The following is a 13,035-nucleotide window of genomic DNA, read 5'->3' on the forward strand; positions in this document are numbered from 1 at the left end:
AGCCATAAAAATGCATAGCTGCACAACAACGGAGTCCGTGCTTTGCATTTTAACAGCTCTGGGCATCGTGTGGGCAAAGCATAAGAGCCATAAGGATGTTATGGGGAGTATGGGCTTTGGAGTCCTTGGGTGCACTTACACTGGGGAAATAATAATAATAATAATAATAATAATAATAATAATAATAATAATACCCCGCTACCATCTCCCCAAGGGACTCGGTGTGGCTTACATGAGGCTGAGCCCAAACACAACAATACAAGCAATTAAAATAAAAACATAGACAATAATATACAACAATATCAATAAGACAACATACAATTAAAACTGTGGGAAGGCCAAATGTAAAATTAAAATTGGAAATAATGCTGGAACATGGACGAAAAGATGACAGTGGCGTTTATGGCAGTGGACATACGAGCAGACCTAAAAGTGTAAAGTGCTTTGGAGGGCAAAGTGCTATGGGATCATTATTCCGGGAAGGCACACTGGAACAACCACGTCTTCAAGCTCCTCCTAAAGACTACCAGCATTGGGGCCTGCCTGATGTCCTTAGGGAGTGAGTTCCAGAGTTGAGGGGCCACCACCAAGAAGGCACTCTCCCTCGTTCCCACCAATCGTGCCTGCAAGGGAGGTGGGAGCGAGAGCAGGGCCTCTCCAGATGATCGAAGAGATCGTGTGGGTTCATACACAGAAATGCAGTCACGTAGGTAGGCAGGTTCCAAACCATTCAGGGCTTTGTAGGTAAGAACCTGCACCTTGAATTGGGACCGGAAGATGAAAGGCAGCCAGTGGAGCTCCTTAAACAGGAGGGTTTATTGGATTGTTTATTGTCAGGATGATTGAAGGTATGCATGTATGTTTTTTCAATGTGTTTCTATATGGTTAAGAATGGTGTTCATATGTATTCAAGATGGATTCTGTTATGTTCAATTGTGTGTTGGAATTGTTGTTGTAAGAGACAGAGAGACAGAGAGAAGAGACCTTGACAGAAGTTAGATAATGAGTTTCTCTGGCTGGGAAGAAATAGGGAGTATCCGGCTTACAGCCAGAGAGCCTGATAAGCAGATGTTCTGAAACTGTACTGAAGCTGTGCTTTGTAGTTCCTGATTTTGCCCGCTTAGAAGTAGACATGTATTGAGATGTACTTAGAAAACTTTATGTTATTTTTGAAACTGGAAGACTGCAGTGTCCTGATTTGTGTCTGTGAGCTCTAGTAACCTCATCCACTGCTCATAGCCCAGATTTTTACTCCCTCGTCCCCACCAGTCATGCCTGCAAGGGAGGTGGGAGCGAGAGCAGAGCCTCTCCAGATGATCGAAGAGATCGTGTGGGCTCGTACACAGAAATGCGGTCATGCAGGTAGGTGGGTTCCAAACCATTCAGGGCTTTGTAGGTAAGAACCTGCACCTTGAATTGGGACCGGAAAATGAATGGCAGCCAGTGGAGTTCCTTAAACAGGAGGGTTGATCTCTCCCTGTAAGGAGAAATTGACTATAGAGTTGTGATGGAGAACTCAGAGACTCCTAGAGATTGAATTGGGACCGGAAGATGAACGGCAGCCAATGGAGCCCCTTAAACAGGGGGGTTGACCCCTCCCTGCAAGAAGCATCAGTTAGTAACCTGGCTGCCGCCTGTTGTACCAGTTGAATTTTTCATGCCGTTTTCAAGGGCAGCCCCACATAGAGTGCATTACAGTAGTCCAATCTGGAGGTGACTAAGGCATGGACCTGGCCAGATCCGACTTCACGAGGTACGGTCGCAGTTGGCACACGAGTCTTAATTGTGCAAAGGCCCTCCCGGCCACCGTCGACGCCTGAGCCTCAAGCGTAAGTGATGAGTCCAGGAGGACACCCAAACTGTGGACCTGTGACTTCACCCCATCCAGCACAGGTTGCCACCCTATACCCCGATCCAGTTTACGATCGACCAGGAGGACCTCTGTCTTGTCGGGATTGATCCTCAGCTTGTTCCTCCTCATCCAGACAGCCACAGTGGCCAGGCACTCGTCTAGCACTTGAGGGGCCTCCTTGGAGTTAGGTGGAAAAGAGTAGTAGGGTTGTGTGTTATCTGCATAGAGATGGCACCGAACTCCAAAACTCCGGATGACCTCTCCCAGCCGTTTCATGTAGATATTAAAAAGCATAGGGGACAGAATAGAACCTTGCGGGCATGGGCTTTGGAGTCATTGGGTGCACTGACACTGAGGAATTAATACGGTTTGACTCCATTTTAGGCACCCTGGCTAAAACTCCATTTTGGGCACTCCATTTTAGGCACCCATTTAAGGTGGAATCCGGTGTCAAACAGGGATGTGTTATTGCCCCAACTTTATTCTCCATCTTCATTGCCATGATACTTCACCTTGTTGATGGGAAGCTTCCCACCGGAGTGGAAATAATCTATCGGACTGATGGCAAGCTATTCAACCTCAGCAGACTGAAAGCCAAAAACAAGGTTACAACAACATCTGTTATAGAACTCCAGTATGCTGATGACAACGTAGTCTGTGCGCATTCAGAAGTAGATCTACAAGCCACTCTAAACACCTTCGCAGAAGCATACGAGAAGCTCAGCCTGTCATTGAACATTGAAAAAACCAAGGTGCTGTTCCAGCAGGCACCAGCCAACCCCTCTCCAATGCCAGTGATACAGCTTAATGGTGTAACATTAGAAAATGTTAGAAAATTGGCAGCCACCTCTCCACCAAAGTCAACATCGACACCGAAATACAACACCACCTGAACTCTGCGAGCGCAGCATTTTCCAGAATGAAGCAGAGAGTGTTTGAGGACCGGGACATCCGTAGGGAGACCAAGGTGCTTGTTTATAGAGCTATTGTCCTCCCAACCCTGCTATATGCCTGTGAGACATGGACTGTCTACAGACATCACATGCAACTCCTGGAACAATTCCATCAGCGCTGCCTCCGGAAAATCCTGCAAATCTCTTGGGAAGACAAACAGACAAACGTCAGCGTGCTGGAAGAAGCAAAGACCACCAACATTGAAGCGATGGTCCTCCGCCACCAACTCCGCTGGACCGGCCACGTTGTCCAGATGCCCGACCACCATCTCCCAAAGCAGTTGCTCTACTCCGAACTCAAGAACGGAAAACGGAATGTTGGTGGGCCGGAAAAGAGATTTAAAGATGGGTTCAAAGCCAACCTTAAAATCTCTGGCATAGACACTGAGAACTGGGAAGCCCTGGCCCTTGAGCGCTCCAGCGGGAGGTCAGCTGTGACCAGCAGTGCTGCAGAATATGAAGAGGCACAAATGGAGGGCAGAAGGGAGAAGCATGCCAAGAGGAAGGCATGTCAAGCCAACCCCGACCGAGACCGCCTTCCACCTGCCCTCACTGCGGGAGAAGATGCAGAGCAAGAATAGGGCTCCACAGCCACATACGGACCCACAAGAATATTGGAAGACAATCATCCTCAGAAAATGAGGGATTCTCTGCCCTGGGAGTTGCAGTTTGATGAAGCACCAGCACTCTTGGGCAGAGAAGACTCAAGACGATGTGAAATTACCATGCTTAGGATTCCATTGCATTGAGAGATGGCACTTAAAGTGGTGTCAAACCACAGAGTAGCAACGAGAAAGCAGCTTCTTCCCTTCCTAAATGCTCTAAGTGCATTCCCATTTGGGTTGCCTATTTGCTAGCAGCGAAGCGATTGTTGTTTTCTACCCTTGTGGCTGTGCGTTCTATTATTTGAGCTCTTTTGAAACCAGCTTGGGGTTAAATGCAACCCCTTCCTCCTTCTGAATGCAAAGGAGGAAACAAAAGCAAGACGCGGGTCTACGAAATGTACCCAAAGAGGCCTATGGCATTGATGTCACATATGTAACTGTCTACCGTCGGCCCGAAATCCGGCACCCCACCCACAGCATCTTCCTCCATGCAAGCTGTCTTCCGTTGCCATGGCGCATGGACCACTTTTGGAGCGGAGTGCGGATGCCGAAGCAAGAAAGGCGCCGTGATATTGGCACAGCGACGTCCCTTAAGGGCTCGATTCCATCACGGTGGCAGGCCCCTGTCGACCTGGTTTAGGATAATGTGCAACCCAGTTATGATTACTGTATTATTATTTAAACCTTCCTCTGAATCAGGCGTGTGCCGGCCTCCGATGTGCTTCCAAATTAGTGCCAGTCCTTTTGCATTCGTCACCCACACACAGGCACAGGCACCTTCCCAAGAGTCCCTGAGCTCAGCAAGATCGCCTCCGGGTTTTTCTGACCCCGCACAAAATTGGAAACGCTTTTCAAATGTACCCAGAGATGGCTGACGTGGCTGCAAATGTGCCCAAGTCCTGACTTCTCCATCATATCTATGGAAGTTAAATAAACCCAAGGTGCCGAGGGAGAAAGGTTTCATTTCTCGGCGGGGCAGAGATTAATCTCCACGAACCTTAAAGACTCAGTACGCAGAGGCGGCACTAGGTAATTTTCAACGGTAAGCAAACAGTATTTTGCCGCCGCCCCCGCCCCACCAATCACTGATATATAGTCGAAGGCTTTCATGGCTGGAATCACTCAGTTCTTGTGGGTTTTTTCGGGCTATATGGCCATGTTCTAGAGGCATTTCTCCTGACGTTTCGCCTGCATCTATGGCAAGCATCCTCTGAGGATTTGGTTCAATTCCATCATTGGTGGAGTTCAGAATGCTCTTTGATTGTAGGTGAACTATACATCCCAGTAACTACAACTCGCATATGTCAAGGTCGATTTTCCCCCAAGAGTGCCTCAAGAGCGCCCCTGGGCAAAATCAACTATACTGCAAATGCTTACTTTGCGTAATGGTTGAACCGCCCCTGGGGTCAACACAATATGAGGAACTGTATTAAGGGGTCGCAGCATTAGGAAGGTTGGAAACCACTGCCTTAAAGGTAAGCAGAGCTTTTAGTCGGCACAAGCGTTTGTGGATTGCAGCGCACTCTATGAACTGGTTTGCAACCTACAAAACATCATAATAATATAACGTATTGACAGGGGCGGCTCAACCATTACGCAAAGTAAGCATTTGCAGTATAGTTGATTTTACCCAGGGGCGCTCTTGGGGGAAAATCGACCTTGACATATGCAAGTTGTAGTTACTGGGATGTATAGTTCATCTACAATCAAAGAGCATTCTGAACTCCACCAATGATGGAATTGAACCAAATATGGCACACAGAACTCCCACGACGAACAGAAAATATAGATCAGTGATTGGTTGGGGTGGGGGGCAAATACTGTTTACTTACCATTGAAAATTACCTAGGGCCACCTCTGGTTGACTCCCAACCATAACATTATTTTCGTTGCTACTTCATAACTGGGATTTTGCTACTGTTATGAATCGTAATGTAAATATCTGATATGCAGGATGTATTTTCATTCATTGGACCAAATTTGGCACAAATACCCGATATGCCCAAATCAGAATATTAGTGGAGCTGGGGGCGGGGGTTGATTTTATTTGTTAGTTGCCGGGATTTATAGTTCACCTACAATCAAAAAAGCATTCTGAACTCCACCAACGATGAAATTGAACCAAACTTGGTACAAATAACTTCTATGACCAATGGAAAATACCAGAAAGGTCTGTTGGGCATTGACCTTGAGTTTAGGAGTTGTAGTTCACCTAATCACCTATATCACCTATATCTGGACCAAACTTGGAACAAAGACCCAATATGCCCAAATATGAACACTGATGGAGTTTGGGGAAAATAGACCTTGACATTTGGGAGTTGTAGTTGCTGGGATTTATAGTTCACATGCAATCAAATCACATTCTGAACCCCACCAATGAAAGAATTGGGCCAAACTTCCCACACAGTACCCCCATGACCAACAGAAAACACTGTGTTTTCCCTCAGTTCTTGTGGGTTTTTTCCGGGCTATATGGCCATGTTCTAGAGGCATTTCTCCTGACGTTTCGCCTGCATCTATGGCAAGCATCCTCAGAGGATGCTTGCCATAGATGCAGGCGAAACGTCAGGAGAAATGCCTCTAGAACATGGCCATATAGCCCGAAAAAACCCACAAGAACTGAGTGATTCCGGCCATGAAAGCCTTCGACAATACTGTGTTTTCCGATGGTGTGTGGTGACCCCTCTGTCACTCCCTCATGACCTCCCGGGGGTCCTGACCCCCAGGTTGAGAAACACTGCTTTAAGGTGCCAACAAAGATCACTCAAGACATGAGCTTGAGTGACGGACAAAGTCATGGGTTCGAATTCCTGTTCAGCCATGGAAATTACACTTGGAGTGACCTTTGGTGAGTCACTCAACCTCAAGAGGGAGGCAATGGCCAAGAAAAATCTGGGTAAGACAACCATAGGCAAAGGCAAAGGTTTTCCCCTGACATTAAGTCCAGTCATGTCAAACTCTACGGGTTTGTGGTCATCTCTATTTCTACGCCAAAGAGCCTCCCACAAGCATGCTAAAACATCACAATATCTGGGCATCCCCTGAGCAACATCCTTCCAGACAGCCAATTCTCTCACACCAGAAGCGACTTGCTGTTTCTCAAGTCGCTCCTGACACGACTAAAAACTCATTGCAAACCTGTCCTTGGCTCTATCCACAGCTGACTAATGAATTTCTTCAGCCAAGGAAGGATTCGAACTCAGGTCTTCCAAATCCTTAGTTCAACCCTTAGTTCTAACATAAGGAAGGCATGCATTCAACCCTTGCAGAACTGAACCAAGGAGGACAATGTGTGTAAATGAATATATGCTCAATGCACCCAAATATCCTGGCACATCTATGTGCAATGCACCCAATTAGTTTCTCTGGCTAAGGAAGGATTTGAACTCATGTCTTCCAAATCTTTAGTTTAATCATTGCTTCTAATGTAAGGAAGGCATGCATTCAACCCTTGCAGAACTGAACCAAGGAGGACTACATGTGTAAATGAATATATATCCCATGCAACCACATATCATGGCACATCTATGTGCAGTGCACCCAATGGGTTTCTCTGGCTAAGGAAGGATTCGAACTCTCTCAGGCCCCTTATACTGCCATCACAAAGGACTCCCACCTCACCCGCCTCATAGGAAACCTGCTACAAAACAGGAGCTTCTTTGTTGAGTTCCAGGGCCAGAGAAGCAGATGGCGGAAACAGAAGAACGGCCTGCCTCAAGGGAGCGTGCTCGCTCCATCCATGTTCAACATTTACACAAATGACCAGCCACTGCCAGAAGGGACAGAGAGATTCATCTATGCTGATGATCGTGCCATCACCGCTCAATCAGGGAGATTTGAGATGGTAGAACAGAAGCTCTCCAAAGCTTTAGGTGCTCTAACTGCCTATTACAGGGAAAACCAGCTGATCCCCAACCCATCTAAAACACAGACATGTGCCTTTCATCTCAAGAACAGACAAGCATCCCGAGCTGTGAGGATCACCTGGGAAGGAATCCCACTGGAGCATTGAAGCACACCCAAATACCTAGGACCGTGCTCATACCTGCAAGAAGCACTGCCTGAACATCAAGAAAAAAGTGGGTGCTAAAAACAATATCATACAAAAGCTGACTGGCACAACCTGGGGATCACAAGCAGATACAGTGAAGACATCTGCCCTTGCGCTATGCTACTCTCCTGCTGAGTATGCGTGCCCAGTGTGGAAGACATATCACCACACTAAAACAGTGGATGTGGCTCTTAATGAGACATGCCGCATTATCACGGGGTGCCTGTGCCCTACACCACGGGAGAAATTACACTGCTTCGCCGGTATTGCACCACCTGACATCCTCTGGGAAGTACCAGCCAATAGTGAAAGGACCAAGGCAGAGACATCTCCAGCTCATCCCTTGTTTGGGTATCAGCCAGCATGTCAACGACTTCAATCAAGAAATAGTTTTCTAAGATCTACAGAGACACTCGCTGGAACACCCCAGCAAGCGAGAGTCCAAAAGTGGCAGGCTCAGACCCAGAAACTCAACCAATGGCTGATACCAAATGAGAGACTCCCCCCTGGGCACATAGAAGACTGGGCGACTTGGAAGGCGCTGAACAGACTGCGCTCTGGCACCACGAGATGCAGAGCCAACCTTAAGAAATGGGGCCACAATGTGGAATCCACGACATGCGAGTGTGGAGAAGAGCCAACCACTGACCACCTGCTGCAATGCCACCTGAGCCCTGCCACATGCACAAGGAAGGACCTTCTTGCGGCAACACCAGAGGCACTCCAAGGGGCCAGATACTGCAGGCAAAACGTCAGGTGCAGGCAAAACGTCAGGAGAGAATGTTTCTGAAACATGGCCATACAGCCCGAAAAACTCATAACAACCCAGAAAATCTGGATTTTGTACAGCTGTGTAGAAGCAGCTCTAGTTCAATACCACTGGCTCTACATAAGAAGGCATGCATTCGATCATGATTTTGTTGGACAATATCATGCAACTAAATCGAGACAGTTGACCTGTAAATGCAATATACGACCCGATGCGTGCATGCATCCAGAGCACATTATGTGCAATGCGCATCCAGAACTTTTGGACACCAAGGGGACTTCAGCCTGTTGCAGAGGTTGCAACAAAGCCACAAACCCCTTGCAATTGAGGAAAATAAATTTGCATTTCAAAACAGAGAATCTGGATTGTCAAAGGCTTTCATGGCTGGAATCATTGGGTTGTTATGAGTTTTCCAGGCTGTCTGGCTATGTTCCAGAAGCATTCTCTCCTGACATTTCACCTGCATCTATAGCAGGCATCCTCAGAGGTTGAGAGGTCTATTGGAAACTAGGAAAATGAGGTTTATATATCTGTGGAATGATATATATCTGTGTTTATATATATAAAATGGGGTTTATATATCTGTGGAATGTTTATATATCTGTGGAATGACCCCCCAACAAAGGATTCCCCCGGGCAGTAAGAAGCCAGACCTTGAAACTGCTAGGTTATTAAATGCTAATCAAGGTGGCCAATTGCAACATTTACACTTCCCTCCAACAGACAAGAGTTCTTTCTCCCACCTTGGATATTCCACAGATAGAAAAACCCAATTTTCCTAGTTTGCAACAGACCTCACAACCTCTGAGGAGGCCTGCCATAGATGCAGGCAAAATGTCAGGAGAGAATGCTTCTGAAACATGGCCAGACAGTCCAAAAAACTCACAGCAATTCAGATAATCTCGATTTTGTACAGCTGTGTACAAAGTCCATCACTCCTAGTCCATCACCACTGGCTCTACATAAGAAGGCATGCATTCGATCATGACGTTGATTGACAACATCATGCAACTGAATCTGTAAAAGGAATATATGACCCAACGTGTGCATGCATCCAGAACATATTATGTGCAATGCGCATCTAGAACTTTTCGCCTGCATCTATGGCAGGCACCACTGGCTCTACATAAGAAGGCATGCATTCGATTGTGACATTGATTGAAAGCATCATGCAACTGAATCAACACAGTCAACCTGTAAATGGAATATGCGACCCAATGCGTTCATGCATCCAGAGCACATTATGTGCAATGCGCATCCAGAACTTTTGGACACCAAGAGGACTTCAGCCTGTTGCAGAGGTTGCAATGAAGCCACAAATCCCTTGCAATCGAGGAAAATAAACTTGCATTTAAAAACAGAGGATGCCTGCCATAGATGCAGGCGAAACGTAAGGAGAGAATGCTTCTGAAACATGGACAGATAGTCCGAAAAACTCACAGCAATCCAGAGAATCTCGATTTTGTACAGCTGTGTCGAAGGGGCCCTGGTCCAACACCACTGGCTCTACATAAGAAGGCATGCATTCGATTGTGACATTGATTGACAACATCATGCATCTGAATCGACACAGTCAACCTGTAAATGGAATATACGACCCGATGCGTGCATGCATCCAGAACATATTATGTGCAATGCACATCCAGAACTTTTGCACACCAAGAGGACTTCAGCCTGTTGCAGAGGTTGCAACGAAGCCACAAACCCTTGCAATCAAGGAAAATAAACTTGCATTTTGTGCCCGTCGAGAGAAAGAAGCAACAGGTGAGGAAGGAAGGGAGCCCAACCCACAGCACCGAGGAAGAAGGGCGAGGAGCTGCACCTGTGGGATACCTACTTGCCAAAGCGCTGCCTGATGTGCAGTGGACCCACGGCAGTGACCCTTCTCTGGTTCGGCGCCCAGCTCTTTTGTTGCAAGGCAAGAGGAAGCCCGGCACTCCCTGCCTGCTCTGGCGATGGCTTCCGCCGTCGTTGCCGTTGCAGAATAAGTAGCTATGGCAACCCGAATGAACCCAGGGATGGAACTGAAGGCCATTCATAAGATCTATCAGCCCACTCCAAATCTGGTCTGCAAAGGCATCCTGGAGGGAAGTATCCTCCAAACATATCCTGTCCTGGGGCTTTCAAGGCTAGTTGTCATTTTGATGAACGAATGCATGACGGAATAGATAGATGGCATGCTTGGCACCAAATTGGGAGGATAGTTAATGCTCCAACGGATAGGATCCCGGTCCAAAATGACCTCAACTGATGCCAAAACTAAACAGGCAGAAATGGTAGAATGCAGAAACTGCATTAATTCTACCCTGGGTGTGAATGTTTAGCTTCTATCTTGTTAGCTTGTGTACTCTGCTTGAGTAAATCCACATTTCTTATTTATTTACCTTTGCAAACTGCATTCATTTTAACCTGGGTGCAAATGTTCAGCTTCTGCCTTGTTAGCTTGTTTACTCTGCTTGAGTAATCACACTTCTTATTTACCTTTGCAAACTGCATTAATTCTACAGTGTAGATGTTCAACTTCTGCCTTGTCGGCTTGTGTACCCTGCTTGAGTAATCCACATTTCTGATTTACCTTTACAACTGCGTTAATTTTACCCTGGGTGAAAATGTACAGCTTCTGCCTTGTTAGCTTGTGTACTCTGCTTGAGTAACCCACACTTCTTATTTACCTTTGCAAACTTTATTAATTCTACAGTGTAGATGCAGCCTGGGTGTAAATGTTCAGCGTCTTCCTTGTTAGCTTGTTTACTCTGCTTGAATAATCCACACTTCTTATTTACCTTTGCAAACTCCATTAATTCTACAGTGTAGATGCACCCTGGATGTGAATGTTCAACTTCTGCCTTGTTGGCTTGTGTACTCTGCTTGAGTAATCCACATTTCTGATTTACCATTGCAAACTGCATTAATTTTACCATGGGTGTAAATGTTCAGTTTCTGCCTTGTTAGCTTGTTTACTATGCTTGAACAATCCACCCTTCTTATTTACCTTTGCAAACTGCATTAATTCTACAGTGTAGCTGCACCCTGGGTCAGCTTATTTACTCTGCTTGAGTAATCCACACTTCTTATTTACCTTTGCAAACTGCATTACCATAATTTTACCCTGCGTGTAAATGTTCAGCTTCTGTCTTGTTAGCTTGTTTACCCTGCTTGAGTAATCCACACTTCTTATTTATTTACCTTTGCAAACTGCATTCATTTTACCCTGGGTGCAAATGTTCAGCTTCTGCCTTGTCGGCTTGTGTACTCTGCTTGAGTAATCCACACTTCTTATTTAACGTTGCAAACTGCATTAATTCTACAGTGTAGATGCACCCTGGGTGTAAATGTTCAGGTTTTGCCTTGTTAGCTTGTTTACTCTGCTTGAGTAATCCACACTTCTTATTTACCTTTGCAATGCAGAGTGGATTGACTAGAACATGAAATCCTCTTTGATATTGGCATTCATTTTACAGTGTAGATGCACCCTGGGTGTGAATGTTCAGCTTCTGCCTTGTCAGCTTGTTTACTCTGCTTGAGTAATCCACACTTATCTACTCTTGCACTTAAGCGATGAAACTGAAATGTACATAGGATGGAGGATACCTGGCATGAAAACAGTCCATGGGAAAGGGATCTAGTAGAGCATAAGCCAAGCATGAGTCAATGGTGTGATGTGGCAGCTCAAAAGACCAATGCGATTCTAGGCTCTCAGAGGAAAACACAGTCCCATTCTATTCAGTTTTGGCCAGACCTCACCTGGGATAGTCAGGTATACAAACTGCAGGAAAAGAGATCCCACCTCAACATTAGGAAACAACGTCATGACATTAAGAGCTGTTCCGCAGTGGGATTTGCTGTCACAGAGTCTGGTGGAATCTCCATCTTTGGAGGGTTTTTATCTGGATGGCCTTCTGTCGAGAGGGCTTTGGTTGTGCTTTCCTTCCTGGCAGAAGGGGGAAGGACTGGATGGCCTTGAGGGGTCCCTACTGACTCTATGAGTCTATGAATTGGGTTGGATCAGAGCTCAGAGATGAAGTAGGATCCAAACTCCTTCAGCAGCAACTCAGAGCAGATTCAGTGCTTTCCCCAGCATCCCAGATTGTGGGAGAATGAAACCATGCTGGGTTATAGTCCAAACTTTAAGGAAATATATACTCTAATCACAAAACAGGTTCAGTGGCTTTGATAACTTCTGAGGTCTGATCCAACCCAATTTGTAGAATTATAGAGTCAGAAGGGACCCCTAAAGGTCATCCACTCCACCTCACTTCTGTCAGTTCAGTGGCTTTGATAACTTCCTTTAAAGTCGAGGCTAAAACCCAACGTGGGGTCATTGCTCCACTGACAAAAGCAGAGGAAGACTGAACACTTCCATCTTGGATTATTGATTATTAATGTATTGTCGAAGGCTTTCATGGCCGGAATCACTGGGTTGTTGTAGGTTTTTTCGGATTATATGGCCATGGTCTAGAGGCATTATCTCCTGACGTTTCGCCTGCATCTATGGCAAGCATCCTCAGAGGATGCTTGCCATAGATGCAGGCAAAATGTCAGGAGAGAATGCCTCTAGACCATGGCCATATAGCCCGAAAAAACCTACAACAACCTATTGATTATTAGTTTGTGTTATTCTCATCTCCTGAAATATTACAAGTTATTATCATCATAGGTCATAGATATAATAATATATTTATATTATTTAATAATATATTATTATCTATTATTAATAATATACATTATCATAATAGGTCAAAGACAATAGTATATTATCATTTAATGATAATTTATTATCCATTATTATTAAGAGTATATCA

At 45.7% G+C, this 13,035-nt stretch overlaps 1 protein-coding gene across 4 annotated transcripts in view; it reads right to left on the minus strand.

Annotated features, from left to right (window-relative positions):
• LRRC24 (leucine rich repeat containing 24) overlaps nt 1–13,035 on the minus strand; it is a 52,326-nt gene that overhangs the window by 37,373 nt on the left and 1,918 nt on the right. Inside the window, exon 1 of one of the 4 annotated variants that reach the window (XM_067467233.1) lies at nt 10,071–10,152. The exons of 2 other annotated variants lie outside the window; for them this stretch is intronic. The gene's annotated coding sequence lies outside the window, so the exon portion shown is untranslated. Of the gene's footprint in view, nt 1–10,070; nt 10,153–13,035 lie in introns of those variants that run through there. One more of the 4 variants, XM_060775993.2, reaches the window with a different exon arrangement.

Source organism: Anolis sagrei, chromosome 4, assembly GCF_037176765.1.
Source record: "Anolis sagrei isolate rAnoSag1 chromosome 4, rAnoSag1.mat, whole genome shotgun sequence".
Taxonomy (NCBI): Eukaryota; Metazoa; Chordata; class Lepidosauria; order Squamata; family Dactyloidae; genus Anolis; species Anolis sagrei.